Source organism: Mus musculus, chromosome 6 (assembly GCF_000001635.26).
Source record: "Mus musculus strain C57BL/6J chromosome 6, GRCm38.p6 C57BL/6J".
Classification (NCBI taxonomy): Eukaryota; Metazoa; Chordata; class Mammalia; order Rodentia; family Muridae; genus Mus; species Mus musculus.
In genome coordinates, this window is record NC_000072.6 from 140797196 (window position 1) to 140816887 (window position 19692).

General features: G+C 43.3%; 1 long non-coding RNA gene across 5 annotated transcripts in view; it reads left to right on the forward strand.

The window, feature by feature from the left end:
• The window catches only part of Gm30215, a 146613-nt gene that overhangs the window by 117011 nt on the left and 9910 nt on the right, over positions 1-19692 (forward strand). For all 5 annotated transcript variants that reach the window (XR_003956541.1, XR_378110.3, XR_378112.3 and 2 more), the window contains one exon: positions 15756-15843. This is a non-coding gene — a long non-coding RNA (predicted gene, 30215). The remainder of the gene's footprint in view (positions 1-15755; positions 15844-19692) is intronic.

The following is a 19692-nucleotide window of genomic DNA, read 5'->3' on the forward strand; positions in this document are numbered from 1 at the left end:
AGGCATTTTCTCAATTAGTGATCAAGGGGGAAAGGTCCCTTGTGGGTGGAACCATCCCTGGGCTGGTAGTCTTGGGTTCTATAAGAAAGCAGGCTGAGCAAGCCAGGGGAAGAAAGCCAGTAAGTAACATCCCTCCATGGCCTCTGCATCAGCTCCTGCTTCCTGACCTGTTTGAGTTCCAGTCCTGACTTCCTTGGTGATGAACAGCAATGTGGAAAGTGTAAGCCGAATAAACCCTTTCCTCCCCAACTGCTTCTTGGTCATGTTGTTTGTGCAGGGATAGAAACCCTGACTAAGACACTTGCCAAGTGAGAGTGAGGGCCAGCAGCAAAAAGCAAATATCCTTTTATATTGTGCCCTTTTATGTGGGCTGCCATGCAAAAGGTGTGACCCAGATGTAGGCTGGGTCTTCCCACCCCACCCCATCCAATCAAGAAACCCCTCACTGCTGTGCCCAGCGGCTTGGATTTGAGTTGATTCCAGGTGTGGTGAAATTGACAACCAAGATTATCTGTCATACTTGATGACTCTAGACTGTGTCAGGTTGACACTTGGGACTCACATGCAGAGAGGGACAGGTACAGGATTTGTCAGTTGAACAAGTTTGTGGTAGGAAGCAATATGGAGCCTCAGGCAGGATAGTTCTAGGCTTGCTGTTTTTGTGAGTGACTTCTCTTGTTTTCCTTCCTTCCTTCCTTCCTTCCTTCCTTCCTTCCTTCCTTCCTTCCTTCCTTCCTTCCTTCCTTCCTTCCTTCCTTCCTTTTTTTCTTTCTTTCTTTCTTTCTTTCTTTCTTTCTTTCTTTCTTTCTTTCTTTCTTTCTGTCTGTCTGTCTGTCTGTCTGTCTGTCTGTCTGTCTGTCTGTCTGTCTGTCTTTCTTTCTTTCTTTCTTTCTTTCTTTCTTTCTTTCTTTCTTTCTTTCTTTCTTTCTTCTTTCTTCTTTCTTCTTCTTTTTTTTTTGATTTATCATGTATACAGCATTTTGCCTGCATGTATGCGTATAAGCCAGAAGAGGGCATCAGATCTCATTACAGATGGTTGTGAGCTACCATGTGGTTGCTGGGAATTGAACGCAGGACCTCTGGAAGAACAGCCAGTGCTCTTAAGCTCTGAGCCATCTCTCTAGCCCAGATGGATTTTCTTGTTCTCTCTCTCTCTGTCTCTGTCTCTCTCTCTCTCCTCTCTCTCTCTTTCTTTCTTCCTCTCTTGATTTATTATGAGAATGACTTCTCATAAACCAAGGCATGTCAGCACTTGGCTAAAGACTGTCACTGTTGTCACAGTCAGAAGCTGGCTTAGATGTTCTTGTTTTTCAGTTACAGTCAACTTTCTTACTATGGGTAATTACTTCCTTAATGATTTCTTTGTATCTCTTCCGACTGGAGGGCAGATCAGCGGAATCCACTTTGAAAATAGCCACCAGTCCTTTTACATCCAGTGTAAAGGCCAGAAGGCACACCCGTGCATGTGTCCATTCTTGGAGATGCTAGCCTCAAGTGTACCAGCCACAGGGGCAGCAATCAGGACAAGTAAACCCAAAGACACCTGTGTTTCTACTTCTGATTATGTTGCCAGGGATAATCACTCAATACTTGCTTAGTTTTAAGTAGGGAGGGGATAATGCAGCCTGGTATTGAATAGGAAAATTCAAAAAATCTTCCTAACCCCAGGGAGTTTCTGAACTATTTCTGAAGCAGCCAAGTTCTGTATAGAATTTAGGTGCAAAGTCTCTACTACCATGCAAAGGATATTGGCTGGATTTCTTTTTGTTCCCCCCACTTTAAAATTATCTGTATTTGTGTGGGTACGTGCATGTGAGTTGCAGTGCTCACAGAGGCCAGAAGAGGGCGCTATATCACCCAGAGCTGGAGTTACAGGAGGTTGTGAGCCATTGTGGGTACTGGGGACAGAACATGGATTCTCTGTGAGAGCGGTACACAGTCTTAATTGCTGCCATCTCTCCAGCATCTTGGTTGGATTTCTAGACTTACTTTCACAGCTAGTTAATTAGGTAACTTCAGACAAGTCATTTCTCAGTGTGGAGAATTAAGAGATGGAAGAAAATGATTAAGGCCCTTCCTGACTCTGAACTCTTAGGAACTCTTAACATCCATAGCATTGCAGTTAATCTTTAATGCCTCTCACATGGCCACACATATTAGGGTACATGCAGAGCTTGGCTCATAGCTATGGAAATGAAATTTTTATTCCTCATGCTGCATACAAAGGTGTAGAGTAGCCAGTTTTGTTTTCGAGTTTTCCACTTTGTGTAGAGCTCGGATACTCTAGTAACCACAAGCTACGCCCCAGCTTGACATTTAACAACCTATTTTTAATCTCTCCTGTCCACGGGGGCTAATGGACAGCCTGTGTCTGATATTTGAGATTTCCCATTCTCTCATGACCACTGAGTCTCAGGTCATCCGTTTCCAGCCGTAAACAAAGGAAGCATACTGACCATCTTGATTATTCTTGAGGGACTCTTTATTTATGTTAACCATCCTGCTCCTTTGATGCTGTACATTCTTCAAGAGTCACCACGTCAGTGTGAGCAATGTCAGAGCCCAGGAAGGACACTCACTCGGATAGACCTTCTTTTGGTGATTTGCTGCTGCCGTATGGCTGCATGGAGAAGTCTGGCAGATACCACAGCAGAGAGCAGGTGCCCGGGCTCCGGAACAGCACTGAGACTTGGCAAGCTGCGCCATCTGTGTCCTTCCTCATCGTTTTTTTTTTTTTTTTTTTACATGCGTGGTCCATCGGTTACATTTCCCATCGCTGTGAAAACATATCTGACAAAAGCAACCCCAAAAGAAGGGTTTATTTTGTTGCAAAGTTAAAGCATACTGTCTATCAAGGTGGGGAACCATGGCGGCAGGAGCGTGAGGCATCAAGCCGGCCACATTGCATTAGTCAGAAGCAGAGAGGGGGAGATTGCTGGTGCTTATCTCTCTCTTCTTTACGCAGTGTAGGACCCCAGCCTGTGGGGTGTCACTGTCCACTTTTAGGTTTGGTCTTCCCACCTCTGTCTAATCTAGACAATCCCTCATAGGCAGGCAAGGGACTTGCTTATCTCTTCACTGATCCTAGGTCCTAGGAAGCTGACAATCACGGTTAACCACCACAGGTTGAGTGTACCATTCAATGTTCAGGCAAGTGACATGGAAGCCCGTGGATGCTTTTCTGACTTAATGTTTTTGAAGAGTGAGCATGTTACCAAGCAGAGCATCTTGTGTAAACTGTATCCTGTGTAGACTATATACTAGATGCCCATAGTATCTCTGGAGTGGCAAGTCACACTGGCCTGACTCTCCATCCATCTGTGACAGTAAGAATCCTGCCACATCCCAGGTGCTGATCACAATGGGATGAGGCGATGCCATCAGAAAGCAACCTCTCTTTATTTTACTCTTCCTTGATGGGTTTTTCAGTGAAGGTGGCTACTCATTTGCCCCCAATAATACGTGCAAGTGAATGAGTTTCTCTACAATCCTAAGTAACACAAGTATGTAAATCCGAAAAGTAAAATGCCAGGTCATTGTGAGAGCCAAAGTTTCCATAATGCAGTGAGACAACTCAAAACTGAAGTCTCCCTCCTCCTGCTTCTGACATGTCTCTGCTGAGCAATGGGCTCCTGCCCTCATGCCCTGTGAGCCTCCAGTCTCTCCTCTATGTCTGTAATCTGTTCCATGGTAAGAGTGGGGGAGGAGACGATTGCACTAGGATTTATTATTGGCTGGCACTATGGAGGTGACATTGGGACCCCATCACGTGGCAGACATTAAAGCTAATTCTTCCTTACGTGGGAAGTGGGTTCATGCACTGGGAGTCTGGACCCCAGTCTGACAATGTTAAGATGTGGCAGGTTCTTTAAGAGGTGGAGTCTGATATCCAGCATGGGTTTAATCCCATGTCTTTAATCCCAGTACCCAGGAGACAGAGGCAGGCAGATCTCTGGGCTGAGAGCAGCCTGATCTACATAGTGAGTTCCAAGAGAGCCAGAGCAGATAGTGAGACCCTGTCTAAATGAAATATGTAAATAGGGGGAGTCTGGTATGAGGAGTGAATTCAGCCTTTGAAAGGGATTGTGGTAGTTGTTACAAGAAAAGCAATATTACCTCTTCCCCTCACTCTGACTCACTGACTCAACTTGTGGTCTCTGTCACCAACACTTTCACTGTGAATGCCATCTTTTATGAGCATCCGACCAGAGCATAGTTGACACCAGCCATGTTCTTGAACCTCCATTTAACTGTGGGCTAAATAACTCTCCTTTCTTTATGTTACCAGCCTCAGGTATTTTGTTATGGTCATAGGCAATAGATTGCTATAAGCAAACTTGTAGTTCTTCACAGATGTCCCCAAACCGCAATTTATCTGATGCTAGCAAGCACATTTCTAATCAGTACATCCTTGCTTCGTTCATTTCCCAGTGAATAAAAACCACCCACTTATTTCTGTGGAGACTTACTCGTGTTCCCAGAGGCATTTCTAGTGTTCAGAATTCCCCATATAGTTCTGTTTCCCACACCACTCCAAACATTTGGTCCAAGAGAAATACTCCCACTCCACACTTGTATTTTCTTTGCCCTGAAAAATTCCCAGAAAGTAATTTCTTGAACAGACATCTTGGCCAGCTTCTTCTTGCCCCAGTGTTCCCAACAGCAGGGGGCATTGCATCCTTTTAAAGGGCCAGTTTCCTGGCTGGAGGTGAAGGGTCAGGCAATTCCCTAAAAAACTTTTAAGAAACATCTGGTCTGGGTTCCTGGTGGTGCTGGGCAGCGGTCTCTTTCCCCACTAGAATTTTCACTGTGTGAAAATTTGCCTACATTTGTTGTGCTTCAGACTATACTTTGTAACTTTTCTGTGTGACAGACTCTGGTCATTCTAATTTAGGGGGAAAACCCAGTCATTTTATTACCTAATTAATAAAACAACAAAGTGACAAATATTCCCCTCTGTCATGGTCTGCTGCAGCTGTCAACTTGATACAACCCAGAGTCATTTGGGAAGAGAGAACCTCAGCTGAAAAACTGCACAAATTAGGTTAGTCTGTGGGACATTTTCTTCATTGATAATTGGAGTAGAAGGGTCTGGCCCACTGTGGGCGTAACCATCCTTAGGTGGGTGAGTCTGAGTTGTGTAAGAAAACTAGCTGCGGGTGAGACTGTGAGCAAATCAGCAAGCAGCATTCTTCCATGGTTTCTGCTTCAAGTTTCTACCTTGCTTTGACTGGACTATCTATAACTGTTAAAATGAAATTAATCCTCTGCTCCCCAAGTTGCTCTGCAACAGAAACCAAACCTGGGCACCATCCCAAGTTTCAGCTTCTAATACACTTTCAGGGAGTCTTTGATTGGCTTGGACCCTTGTTCTGGCTCCTCAGACCCATCTCAGTGAAACTTCAATTTGAACACCTGTGCATCCATTTTTTTTTTCACAATTAGAGAATATTAATATCAAATACCACATCCAGCCATTTTGCAGACCTATTTGATTAGTTTCACCACTAGGGACATAATAAAAATGTACTAGGTAATTGGGAAAATTAAAAAAGGTTAAGTTGACCCTTTGTAGAAAATTATTGTTAAACCTTTTCATTTTAATTCCTTTTAATTATCTTAGCTCGTAGTGTATAAACAGTATTAGTCAGTTTTTCCACAAACAACATAAGCTCTTATTTTTATAAAATTCTTTGAAATGTATCTGTGTATTTTTAATACTTACAGGAAATTTTCTCATGTGGCTAAATCATAATTTTCTTAAGCATTTCCTCATTATCAGGAGCATACATTTTTTTTCTGTGCTTGTGAAGGGTGCAGTAAATGTGCTAGGATATAAAGGTATTTTGGAGTCAGGTATGAGAGTGAGACCTGTAAGTTTAGCACCAAGGAAGCTGAGGGCATCAAACTGAAAGTCTGAGACCAGACCCTGCCTCAATTTTTTTTGCATATTTTGATATATAGGAAGTATTTAATTAGTAGAATTGCTGTGTCAAAGGGGAAATGTAGAAAGACATTAGTCAAGCAGGCCCAGCCTCAGTGCTGGCATATGTGCCTCTGATACTTCCTCCCTGAGCCAACTTAGAATTTATCAGCATGGCTAGAGACTGCTGACACTGGATCAGTTGATGGAGAGAGCCATTGAGGAAAAGACAGCATCACATCTGGCTACTTGAGAGCCAATGAATTGCTGGGCGGGGAGTCTTGCTTTTGCCACTGCCTGACGCGCAGAGTCTGTGTCGTTGACTCTGTGCCTTTTCACCCCTGTCTCTCAGAGTCATGGCAGCGGCCACAACAACAGGGAAACACATTTTTATACCTGGATGTTATTTCTTAAAAATGTCAGAAGGAGCCAGGTAGTGGTGGCACACACCTTTAATCCCAGCACTTGGGAGGCAGAGGCAGGCAGATTTCTGAGTTCGAGGCCAGCCTGAGTGAGTTCTAGGACAGCAATGGCTATACATAGAAACCCTGTCCAAAAAAAAAAAAGTCAGAAGGGCCTGGAGAGATGGTTCAGCAGTTAAGAATACTGGTTGCCGGCCAGACCCTCCCTATGTCCCCCACACCCCCTGAAGCTCCGACCAATTAAAGAGTACACATGGAGGGACCCATGGCTCCAGCCACATATGTTGGCATCAGTGGGAGAAGAGGCCCTTGGTCCTGAGGGTATTCAATGCCCCAGTGTAGGGGAATGCCAGGGCGGGAGGACGGGAGTGGGTAGGTGGGTGAGCACCCTCATAGAGGCAGGGGGAGGTGGGAGGGGATAGGGGGTTTCTGGAGGGGAGACCTGGACAGTGGAAAACATTTGAAATGCAAATAAAGAAAATATCCAATTAAACAAAAGAAAGAAAGAATACTGGTTGCTCTTGCAGAGGAACAGGCTTCAATTACTTTATTGTTTTCTTTTTTTTTTTTTAAATAAGAAGAGTCAAAGTTAATGGACCAGTAAGAAATAACTTTTTTTTTTACATGCCTATTTGGAAGGAATTTAAGTTATTTAATCACATTAACCTGTTCAACCTTTTGAGGTAGGTGATGAGTTATAATTGGAGATACTGTAATATTGCTCCTACTCCTTTAGTGGTTTGAGACAGGGTTTCTCCTGTAACCCTGGCTGTCCTGAAACTCTCTCTGTAGACCAGACTGGCCTCAAACTTACAGAGATCCACCTGCTTCTGCCTCCCAAGTGCTGGGATTAAAGGCGTGCGCCACCACTGCCCAGCTGGCTAATGCTTCTTTTAAAAAAAAAAATGCTTCAGCTATGGCTCAGAGGGTCTCAAATAGAATCTTTAACCTTTTGAAGAAAGTATTGCCTGATATAAATTTGTGACCATGACTTCTATGAGAAAACTATTCATAGAGAAAAATGAAAAATTCAGAGGCCACAAATATAGTTTTTCCTCAATGGGTTTAGCAAAAGAAAGAGGTGGATTCCAAGGGAATAGAAGCAAAATCCCCTTAAAAAGTGTCCCGAAGGCTCCATGCAAAGACAGACAGACGGACAGAAATGGGTGTTCCTCTGTGAATACTTGTAAGCATGTCTAAAATGAGCTTTATTCTTGAATGATAAAACACTTTCTGCTTTTCTTTCTTCTGACATTGTTTTACTTGAACTCTTGATTGACAAGCATATGTGTACAGTCACTAGAATGTGCCAGCTTTTCTATCAAACTCCCACTCAACAGACATCTATTTAGAAGACACCAGCGTTTGGAAGTCAAAGGCAGGAGGATCATGAATTTGAGGCCAGCCTGGGTTATATAGTCAGTTCCAGGCAAGCCTCGGCTATAGGAAAAATCTTGACTCACAAAACAAAACAGAAAAACAAACCAAAATAAACAAAAACCCAAACAACAATCAAATAAATGAATCAACAATTGCATGGTATTGAGCAGAGTGCTGATGATACCATGTGAAGCTGTCTTTGCCCACTGGATCTTGTGTCCATCACTAAATAGTGGGTTTTACACTTACACGGTAGTCAAGGGGTGGGGCAGGAGAGCAGTCCTTGACGTTTACTTTCCAGAGCATTGGGCTTAGAGCTTTTTTTTATGGGAGAAAAAGACAGGGTGCTTTGAGTCTGTGGATGAAGAGTGGAGTCCTCTGTGGTGTGCACACACAAGGGGCATCCTCATAGCTCATCAAGGGGCACAGGTTCAAAAATGGTGCCATTAGCATCATCAAAGGGTGGAGTTTGGAGCTTTCTGACGTTGTCCATTGGATACTTCAACAGACCTAAATGAAGAGTAGGTGGTCTCAGCAAAAGGAGCCTCCAAGACTCTAAATATTAGCCTAGCTATGACACACAGATTGGTGTTGCCCACCAGCTATACAGCCAGCGTGACCGCAGGATAAATGATTCTTTAAAACTTTTATTTTGTTTATTTTACACTCTCTCTCTCTCTCTCTCTCTCTCTCTCTCTCTCTCTCTCTCTCTCTCTCTCTCTCACACACACACACACACACACACATACACACACACACACACACACCTTCTTCTGTCTTTATTTCCAATGCTGCAATGTGTACCCCAGGCTAGCTGGTCCATCTTCCTGTCTCCACCTTTCACCTTTCTGTAAAGTACTAGAAACATCACACCAGTTTGAGTTTTTATGTGGGTCCCAGAGTTTAATATGTGTTCTGGGGATTAAATTTGGGTAATGAGTCTTGTGCAGTCTTTACCCTCTTGGCCGTCTTTCTGGCCCCCAAATTAATGATTCTTAAAGTTAACCAAAAGACCAAACACAGAGATTCCATTCAGGCACCTCCCTGGTTTTATTGTGTGTTCCAGATCGAGAGTCAGGAGTTGGCTCTTGCAGCACACTTGTAGATCACTGGGCAGAAAGATGGCACTGGGAAGGGTGGTGGTGTGTGGTCTGTGTCTAGGCTGGGCATGGACATGTGATTCTTACCTTCAAGTGGGAGTGGAGAGAAGGATGGACCGTATGGGTCTTTGTAGAAGACTTGAACAGAAAGCCTCCCCTTTTAAGCCCATTCCTCCTGTTAGCCCTCTTCCCCATCTAACATGGGGTTGATTTTAGTGATGGAAATGCAGAGAATCTACTCTGAAAACTGTGGAATGATTCAGAGGAAAATTAAAGATGTGTATAGACTGGGGCTTTTCTGAGTCTGTGGCTTAGAAGTTTCTGCTATGCCCACGGTACCACTCACATGGGCCTGTACAGATTCTCATGTTCTCTTATGTGCGTGGCTTGTAAGTTGATGAGTTGATTATGAAAATTAATATGGGGATGCAACAAAGGTAGAAAGCATACTGCTAGATGCCAAGTTTGACTTAAATTCTGCATATTTATTAGTTACCATTTCAAGCATTTTTGTTGTTGTTGTTTATTTGAGATTATATGTATGTGTGAGGGAGCACACATACTGTGGGGTGTGTATGTGTGTGTGTGTGTATGAGTGTGCAGGTCAGAGGTCAACTTACAGGAGTCAGTTTTCTTCTTTTACCACGTGGTTCCCAGAGATTAGACTTAGGTCAGCAGGTTTAGCAGCAAGCACCTGCTGAACCCTCTCACCAGCCCCTGTTTTTTGTTCTTTAACAAAACCAGTAATACTTTATTTGCCTTTTCTACTTTATACTTTTGCTATGAGATATATCACCTATATAATACACTATGTTCCTTGTTTGCATTTCAGAGGAAACAATAAAATGATGAGCAAAAATGACATGCTTGTTTAAGAGCATGGCCACAATAACATTTTCCTCACGGATAAGGAGAAGTTTGAGCTTAGGAAATGGTACCTTGACGCAGTTTCAGAAGGTACAGAGGGAATGTTTCATCCTTGTGAGATTTTCCAGCATTCATTAAAGAGAAAAGACTCATTTGCCGGTGATGACAGAAGCCCAGAAATGGCAGAGGAAAATTCACAAGAAGGGAGAATTCCAGCTGAGTACTTCCTACCAAAGTACATTGAGGAAACTTCCAGAGCCATGGGCCAACGATCACATACAAGGGCAATTCATCTTTCTATCTCAAGTTCGTATGAAAGGATGACCATACGTAGCCTGTCCACAGGGGAAAGCTAACGTCTGTTGCCATTTTCCAGCGAGGCTGTAAATCTCTCTGGGTGAAAGCTAATGTGTACTGAGCCATCACCATGGAGAACCACTCCTAGGAAGGAGTTTGGGAAAGAGGGTGAAGCACTGGAGGAAAAGCTGTCTGTAGAGACACAGCAGACAGGAATCCTGCCCATTCCATGAGAAAAACTGCAGAGAAGACCGTCTTTCATAAGTAACAAAGGCTCCATGGAGAAAGGCATTGTGGGAATGGAAATGTCTGTAGCTGCTTTTGCAAACCTAATGTTTTTCTTTTGAGACAGAGTCTCACTGTGTAGCCCTCAGTGGCCTGGAATTCACTATATAGACTAGGTTGGCCTCGAACCCATAGAGATCCACCTGCCTTGACTCAGTGTTGGGGTTAAAGGTGTGTATCACCAGACCCAGTTAAACCTAATTTTAAATCTACTTTACCTCTTTACAAAATTAACCCCAAATATAATTTGAATAATATTAATCACTAGTGAGCAAGGGGTTGGTAGCTTTATTTCTCACAAGGCCTCTGGAATGCGAACACCAACACAACCATCTCTCTTTCTGTTCACATGTGCAGGTGTTCTATTCTTCGTCTCAGGATAGTTAACTGGTACTTGCTGATGAGTTATTTTTTCGAATCTGAGAAGTCTTCACTTGCATGAGCCATTCATTGCTGCTTGTTGAAAGGCAGTTTGGGAGGCCTCAGGAATACAAGGGACCTACACTGGTCACTTCTGGTTTTGTGAAGGTGGATATGGCCATGGGAGTGAGTGATAGTTACTACACACAGGGGCGCGCCTGGCTGTGTTCTCATGGGAGAAGATCAGTTTGGAGAATCTGACTTGAATTCTTTCATAGGCAGAAAACCACAAGAAACACTGTGATAAGAATGTGTGTGTGTGTGCGTGTATATATATATGTGAGTGTGTATATATATAACACAATGTTTTTAATACCAAAGTCAGGTGGTCTTTTGCTTATGCTTAAAATTTACCAGGCATTGCTATTCCTGCTGTTAACACTTAAGTGCCTTTTATTGCAGGTTGTATGAGCACCTGCTAAACCTTTCAGATAATGTCTACCTGCCCCAGATGTTTAGTCAATGCATGTGTGTGTGTGTGCATGTGTGATGTGTGTGCACTTGTGTTTGTATGTGTGTGTGCATGTGTGATGTGTATGTGTGCATTCATGTTGTGTGATGTGTATGTATGTGTGCATTTGTGTTGTATATGTGTGTGCATGTATGATGTGTATGTGTGTGTGCATTTGTGTTGTATATATGTGTACATTCATGTTGTATATGTGTGTGCATGTGTGATGTGTATGTGTGTGTACATTTGTGTTGTATGTGTGTTTTTACCATTATTTAGCCTATGACACCACAAGGCAGTAGGGCATTGGGCAGCTACAAAGGAAAGACAAACAGTATAATGAGAGATCCGGTTCATCATAGACATTTTCACTGATGGCTGAGAACATGGCTATATGACAAATGCTCTCCAGTTGATTAGGTGCAGAAGGCAGTATTTCAGACTCAAAAGCTTTGAAAATTGTTTTAATTTATAAAGTTGTGGAAAGAAGCTCTTTGTCAAATTGGGTATCTTTCCTTTGCTGTCAGAATTAATCAGAGCAGGCACCCATTTCTAACAAAACCCGAAGAACACTATCCAAGTCCACACATGGGGAAAATACAACTAAGGAGGGTTCCAGTGGGCGGGGGCAGGGCAGTCAAGTGTGATAACGTTTTTAGAGTTGTGCCCAGATTTGTATTTTTCTCATCATTATCCAAGACTTGAGAAAGATGCAAAAGAGACCTATTGATATGGTTGTGGTATGGACAGTTGTATGTTCTGGGGATAATTTCATGACCCTGCTTCCTTACAGGTTCATGTAATATTTAGAAATATATGGAACGAGAAGTTTGTTGGCATGCCAAATCTCAGCCCCACTCTGAGAATTCCAGGAAGTTTTAATCTGTCCCTGTTCTCCATTTATTTCTGTTGTGATCAAAACCCTAGCAAAAGGCAGCAAAGGGTGCTAGCTTGCAATTCCAGGTTAGACTCCACCACGGCACGGAAATGTAGGAACCAAAGCCAGCTTTCACATCTTCACCTCTCTGCTTTCTTTCTTTCTCTTATATCACTCAGGACCCAGGCTAAGGGAGCAAAGCTGTCCACTTTCTTTTTGAGTCTTTAACATCAATTAATATAATTAAGGCAGACCCTCACTCACATGCCACAGGCCAGGCTATTCTCAGCCATCCCTCACTGAGACTCTCTTCCTAGGCAATTCTCGACTGCTGGAGTTGACCATTAGAACTATCTGTCACAGGGACAACAGGCATTGTTCATGACTGCTGTCAGAATCGGTTGAGGTATAAACTCTGAAAATTGTCCACTGCAGAGCTGGAAGCAGGGTTAGTTCCCCAGTGAGCAATCATCTTCGGATGCCACAAAAGGCTGGGCTATAAAGCCTATCCCATGGCAGGCTCACAATAAACCATAATTTGTTTCTACATATTGTTAATGTAGAACAGTTGTTAGATAAGACTCCCCCCCCCATAATTTCAGAGGAAATTATTTTAGTGTAGGACAGGAAGAAATCAACTCCCATCCCAAGAGAAGACATTTTAAAGCTAAAGGGACATAAGTTGTTTACATAACGCACAGATACCTGGTCTTTATGAAAGTTTTCACTTTTTCTTAGAAGCTGTTGGATAAACCATAGACTAACCGATAATGTATGTAATGGATAGGCTGTCGTGAGTGAGGCAGGTGCCTAGTACACACAGTGCGGGTGTGGCCTCCTCTGTACTGTTGGGCATATGGGTATATGGTTTTCTTTGTCTTGGGTGTTTTGCATTTATTGTGCTTCAGAAAGCTACTCCTAACTTCTGGGTGAATTTTGGTGCAGGCTTGAGTGACATTTAAAAGTTATTGAATTGACAATTACTAAAGTTAAGGGTATTAAGTCATATGAACGGAAGTTCGTCCATTATTAAAATTCCATACTTTATTTTTTTAATACTTTTTATTAAGTATTTTCCTCATTTACATTTCCAATGCTATCTCAAAAGTCCCCCATACTCTCCCACCCACTCCCCTACCCACCCACTCCCACTTTTTGGCCCTGGTGTTCCCCTGTACTGAGGCATATAAAGTTTGCAAGTCCAATGGGCCTCTCTTTCCCTTTGACACAGTTTTTATTGTCACAGCAATCCTGTCACACAAGTGCCCTGCAGCTGTCTCTCCTTCCACTGTCCTATTCTTCCTCCTGTAAACTGTAAACAAAAGTGTATATGCATCTGTGTGCATACATGTGTACACATGTGAAACCAGCCCAGCTGTGTGTCATGATAGTACAAATGTATACATGCCAGTGCCACTCTAGAAGAGTGCATAGGATCCCTTGGAGCTGGAATCATAGATGTTTGTGAGCTGCCTGATGTAGGTGCTGAGATCCAAATTCTAGTCCTCTTATACATCAATGATTGCTAAACCACCTCTCTTTTTAAATGGAAAGTCTGAGTCTTAGAGGAAATAAGGACTTACCCAGGGGCACACAGACAAGGGATAGAGAACACCTACAGGCTTAATCCCACACCTTCAGATGCCAAGGGTAGCTCACCCATTGCTTGCTGTGTCCAAGGGAAGCCAGCTTGAGGTCACATTCATGAAAGACTTGTCAACTTCTCTTCCCACCTATCAGAATTACTTTTGCTTGCTTCTAGAATGTTTTGCACAATGAAAGCACCGTTTGGCCAAGATGACTCTTTAGTCAGTGGGCTGGGAATGTGGTAGATTTGTCATCGTTTGTCACAGAGACAGTCTTCCTGACAGCTCTAAGTGTCTCGGGCCAGAGGAGCCTCAGAGGAGTTCTCCGTCTCTAGAGGAGGAACTCGGAGATACAGTCATCACAGGTCAGGCATCTGGTGGATCTGAAAATGCTGTTATTTGTAGTGGTTTTCAGGAAGCTGTGCTCTGGCCTGGCTATTTAATAACTTGCCCAAGAAATACTTTATTGCGTGACTGCAGGGCTTCGGGGATGCTGGAGATTTAATGTTAACTCATTGGTGTGAACCTTTTAGGAGGAAATTCTATGTCCCGATCGGTTTTCCTTTTCCCTCCAGCTCTCCTCTCCTGTGTCCCTCCCTTATTTCTGCCTTCCCTCTTTCCTTCCTTTCCTCCTCCTCTTCTTCCTCCTCTCCCTTCTGATATGTGTGCTCAGATGTGCATGTGTAAGAGTTTAGGTATGGAGGCCGGAAGTCAAACTCAGATGTTATTTGGCTTGGAGCTCAATGGTTAGGTTAGGCTGGCTGTTAAGAGCTCTCTAGGAACCCACTCACCGGTCTCTGGGATTATATGCTCACTGTGCCTGGCTTTTTAAATACTGAGATTGAACCCAAGTCCTCAGGCTTGCAAAGCAAATGCCTTATTGACGGATCCATCTTGCCAGCCCCTCTAGAGTCTTCTTAAATAAGAAAGTTGTTTGTGGAGCCTAGCCCTCTATATTTCTGCAAGATTTGAACCTGATGGTCCCCTCAAAGACTGAATTCTGTATAATGCTTGACTCAGTTTCCCCTTACTGATATTTATGTGCATACATATATATATGTATTTTAATTAATTTTTAAGCATTTATTTATTTATTTACATCCCAGTGCTATCCCTTCCTGGTTCCTCCCTCCCAGAGTCTCACCCCCCCGCTCCCGTGCATCAAGTCTCTGCAGGATTAGGTGCATCCTCTCATCCTCTCCCACTGAGGCCAGACAAGGCTACAGCTTTAGGGACAGCCCTTGCTCCAGTTACTGGGGGACCCACATCTAGACCGAGCTGCACATATGCAACATATGTGCTGGGGTGGGGTGGGGTCTTGGTCTAGCTCCTGTATGTTCTTTGGTTGGTGGTTCAGTCTCTGAGAGTCCAGGTTAGTTGACTCTGTTGGTTTCCCTGTGGAGTTCCTATATTAGCTTAGAAGGTTTAATAGGTGTCCTGGGAATGGACAAACCACGCTTACGTATAGTTTTGTTTTCCCTGGGATTTGGAATTCAGCCATGACTTTTCTGGACTTTACTAATCCTTTGGTCTTAGAGTTGCCTGTGTACATTTTTGTTATTGTTGTTTTTGCTTTTGTCTTTGAGACAAAGTCTCTCTTTATAGTCTCAGCTGAGCTGGAATTCACTACACAGACGAGACTGGCCTTAAACTCACAGAGATCTGCCTACCTTTGCCTTCTGAGTGTTGGGATCAAAGGCTTGTACTACCACATTTGGCTCGCATAGATATTTTCATTAGACAAGGTAACCACTTCCAAGCCATTGAGGCGCCATCTCTGTGTGACTCTGAATTTTGCTTTCAAGAATCAAAGAGTGTCTGGGCTAGCCACAATGTCCTTGAACAATAGACGTCAGTCTACTGTGGTAGCTTAGTCTTGTGGTTCTCTGAGTTGACTGGAAGTAATAAAGCTGGAGCCAGAGCCCAGGACCATCTGCCTAATTCAGAGCAACACTAAGCAGAAATTAGTCAGAAGTCAAGCAAATCCCAGTTGGCAAGGACATGACAAATATCCCAGAGTCCTGAGAATATTTAAATGCCATAAATGGTGAAGGTAGTAGTTCATTTAACATGAGGAAATGATTTTAATAATAAAACCACAAGCTTCAAGCTCATTCTAATTTTCTTTTCCCACCTTCAATTTCCAGGCAGGAAATAGTGTCGTGGAAAAAAACAAACAAACCTTGAGTTGTCTCAAGTCTCGCTGCTGAAAAAATACGTTCAAGTCATCATCAGGTAATTCCTGCAAATAAATGCCTGTCTCACTGATTCTTAAAACCTTCCGAGGGAGCTTCCGTAAGCTTCTCCGGTAAACTCCAGCGATGAGTGGATGACTCTGCAGTTGAAATGTGGTTCCTAGCATGCCTTGGCTCATGGCAGAACACCGTTGGAACTTCATTTTGTGCACATAGAGATGGAGAGCAGCCTCTGTGCTGGGGCACTTTGGTGCTTTCTCTTTTTCTTTTTTTTTTTTTTTTTTTTTTCTTTCCATTTTTTATTAGGTATTTAGCTCATTTACATTTCCAATGCTATACCAAAAGTCCCCCATACCCACCCACCCCCACTCCCCTACCCGCCCACTCCCCCTTTTTGGCCCTGGCGTTCCCCTGTTCTGGGGCATATAAAGTTTGTGTGTCCAATGGGCCTCTCTTTCCAGTGATGGCCGACTAGGCCATCTTTTGATACATATGCAGCTAGAGTCAAGAGCTCCGGGGTACTGGTTAGTTCATAATGTTGATCCACCTATAGGGTTGCAGATCCCTTTAGCTCCTTGGGTACTTTCTCTAGCTCCTCCATTGGGAGCCCTGTGATCCATCCATTAGCTGACTGTGGGCATCCACTTCTGTGTTTGCTAGGCCCCGGCATAGTCTCACAAGAGACAGCTACATCTGGGTCCTTTCGATAAAATCTTGCTAGTGTATGCAATGGTGTCAGCGTTTGGATGCTGATTATGGGGTGGATCCCTGGATAAGGCAGTCTCTACATGGTCCACCCTTTAATCTCAGCTCCAAACTTTGTCTCTGTAACTCCTTCCAAGGGTGTTTTGTTCCCACTTCTAAGGAGGGGCATAGTGTCCACACTTCAGTCTTCATTTTTCTTGAGTTTCATGTGTTTAGGAAATTGTATCTTATTCAAAACAGAGCTCTTTTCCTATTCTTTCAAACAGATTTCAGGGATAGAGGTGATGTGTATTCATTTAGGCCTCTTACTGAATACATTGTGTTTATAGTATGCAGAGGTAATATGGTGGCAATAGTCTTTGTGGTGATGTGTTGTTCTAGAGGTGTCTGAAGCCCTGACTATCCTGAAATCTTATGTATTTTTTTTTTAATGACGACAAAAGGTGGATTTTATTCAGAGAAGCTCACACGACTCTTAAGTGCTATATTCCTGTTTCTTGGACTATAAATAGTGTGGATAAGATTTGGATAAGCCCGTGAACTTTCCACTGACTTCATTAGAGCAAAGTTTTCCACTGGCTATTCCTGAGGGGCAGAGGGCAGATCTGATATGGGGTTGGCTAAGCACAAACACTGGATACTGAACAACCATGAGAGCCAGACGGAGGGATGGTAGGAATGTATCAGCCAGAAATAACGCCTTGGATTCTTACCATACATCTACTCAGGAAGGTCCTTGGGTGAATTCAGTGAGTTCCAGGTTTATATGGAATCTGCTTGATATAGATTTTTCAGATTTCCATTGTTATTGTCTAAAGCTGTGTTCTGAAGAGTCTTGGACTTGACTTGATTGTCACCTTGACATGACTTAGGATCAGCAGACCCTTGGGCGTGGGCTGCTTCATTCCACAGGTGAGGGTCCTGCATGTGGAGGGCCAGCAGCCATCATTACTCCCTGTCCTGACTCTGGTCTCAGCCTCAACTTTCCCACCTTGATGGAGCACATCCCTTCAAGCTGCAAGTCCAAAGAGAAGGTTCTTTTCTTAAGTTGTTTTGTCAGGGATTTGGGCACAGCAAGTAAAGAGTGAGAAAAAGTATTGAATATAATTTCCTACCGGTAAATCTTTGGGGTCTCTGGAATTGTATTGTGGGCAGAGCTGAAGGATACAGAGAGGGGACTTTTCTTTAGAATAAAAGTCAAAGCAAGAGAAGGAATCAATAGTGATATGCCTTAGATGTTAAAAAGTTAAATTGGGTAGAAGGTAGGGATTTGACAATGCAGGGGCTGGAAAGATGGATAAGTAGATGAGAACAGTTGCTGGCAAACATGAAGACTTGATAATGGACCTAGCACCCATATCAAAAGCTGGATCTGACCATCTGTGCCTGTGGGGCATGGAGATGGGTGCTGCTGGGCCTTGCTGGGCCAACTTAGCTTGATATTTGGTGAAAAACCCTGACTCAAGGGAACAAGGAGGAGAGCAATAGAGGAGGGCACCCGATAACTTCCTCAGGTCTGTGCAGTGCATACATGGAAGTATGCAGTGCAACATAGGCACACACACATCACACTCACACACAGATACATACATACAGACACAGATACACATACACACAGACACAGATACACACATAGATAGAGACACACACAGACACACAGACACAGATACACACAAACACACAGATAACAGACACAGATACACACACAGAGACACACACAGACACACAGACACAGATACACACAAACACACAGATACATAGATACACATACAGATAGACAACAGACACATACACTCACACACATATACAGACACAGACACACAGACATACAGACACAAACATACACAAAGATACATCTGCACAGACACATATACAGAGACAGACATATAGACATACATAGACACATATACAGACACACACAGACAGATATACAGACACAGACACACACAGATACATGGACACATAGACACATACACAGATAGAGATACAGACAAATGGACACAGACAGACACACAGACACACAGACACACATACACATACACTCACACATATACAGACATACCCACACAGACACACAAACACAGATACAGACACTGACACACAGACACACACTCACACACACACAAATATAGACAGAGATACAGACAGACACACACACAGACACACACAGAGACACACACAGACAGACACACACAAAATGGTTGGCACCAGAAAGAACCATGTGTGATGTCATATAAGCCACAAGGAACAGTTCTAAGAAAGAGGAAATATTTTAAGACAGAGAGGTCTGAGTGGGCAAAACTACACCATGGAAGAGTCCACAGTATTCTACAAGTAGGAAATATTTGGGATTTAACAAAATAAGAGCAACTTCAGTGCAGACTTGATGGACACAGGCCTGGCTGTGGTGGGAACAAATCTCTAAAGAGAAAATGTGAACCTGGTAGAGAGAAAGGCAGGTGAGAGGAAGCAGGACGTTTGCTTTCATTCAGATCTCCCATTTTTAAAATAAATAAGATAGGATTTCAACTTAAAAGTCTCCATGGGAGATGCCAGCCATGTTCTCCTTTGTTCTTGGTCTTATCTCTCTGGTCAGTTGATGTCTTCCATTATGGAAGATGCTGGAAACTAGGAATGTAGGTTTTCAGTTCTCAGGGTGTAGTTGCAAGAGAGAGCTTCAGCCACAGCTCTGAGTGTTTATTGACTGTGAATAGACTGTAGAAGATAAAGGGCCCTAACCACTGCACATGCACTAATGGACTTTAAAAATACAGGCCTTTTGGAGTAGGTTATTGTTATTGAAAGTGATTAGAAAACTAACCCTGGGGCTTTCCTAATCAATGCCTTTGTGATCACTTCCTGGGGATTCAGATATGCAGCACAGCATGGTGCATTCCTGACAGCAGTGAAGCAAAGGCACAGGCTCCTGATGAGCATCACACAGCCTGGGATTCTAGCTGTAGCTTGGGCAGAATAAAGTCAACTGAGGCAGGGGGTAGCATAGCTGGGCAGTGCTTCGAAGATGCCTGGCCTGAGGGCTGAGTGATGTGGTGGCCACAGACAAGTGACTAGGGACCGGCTGATGATTTCGCCTTTGCTCAGGATATTTAGGTTGGATGAGGGAATAAAATATTAGGCATTGTGTAACAGTAATCTGGGGCTTCAGGGAGGAGATGACCCAAAA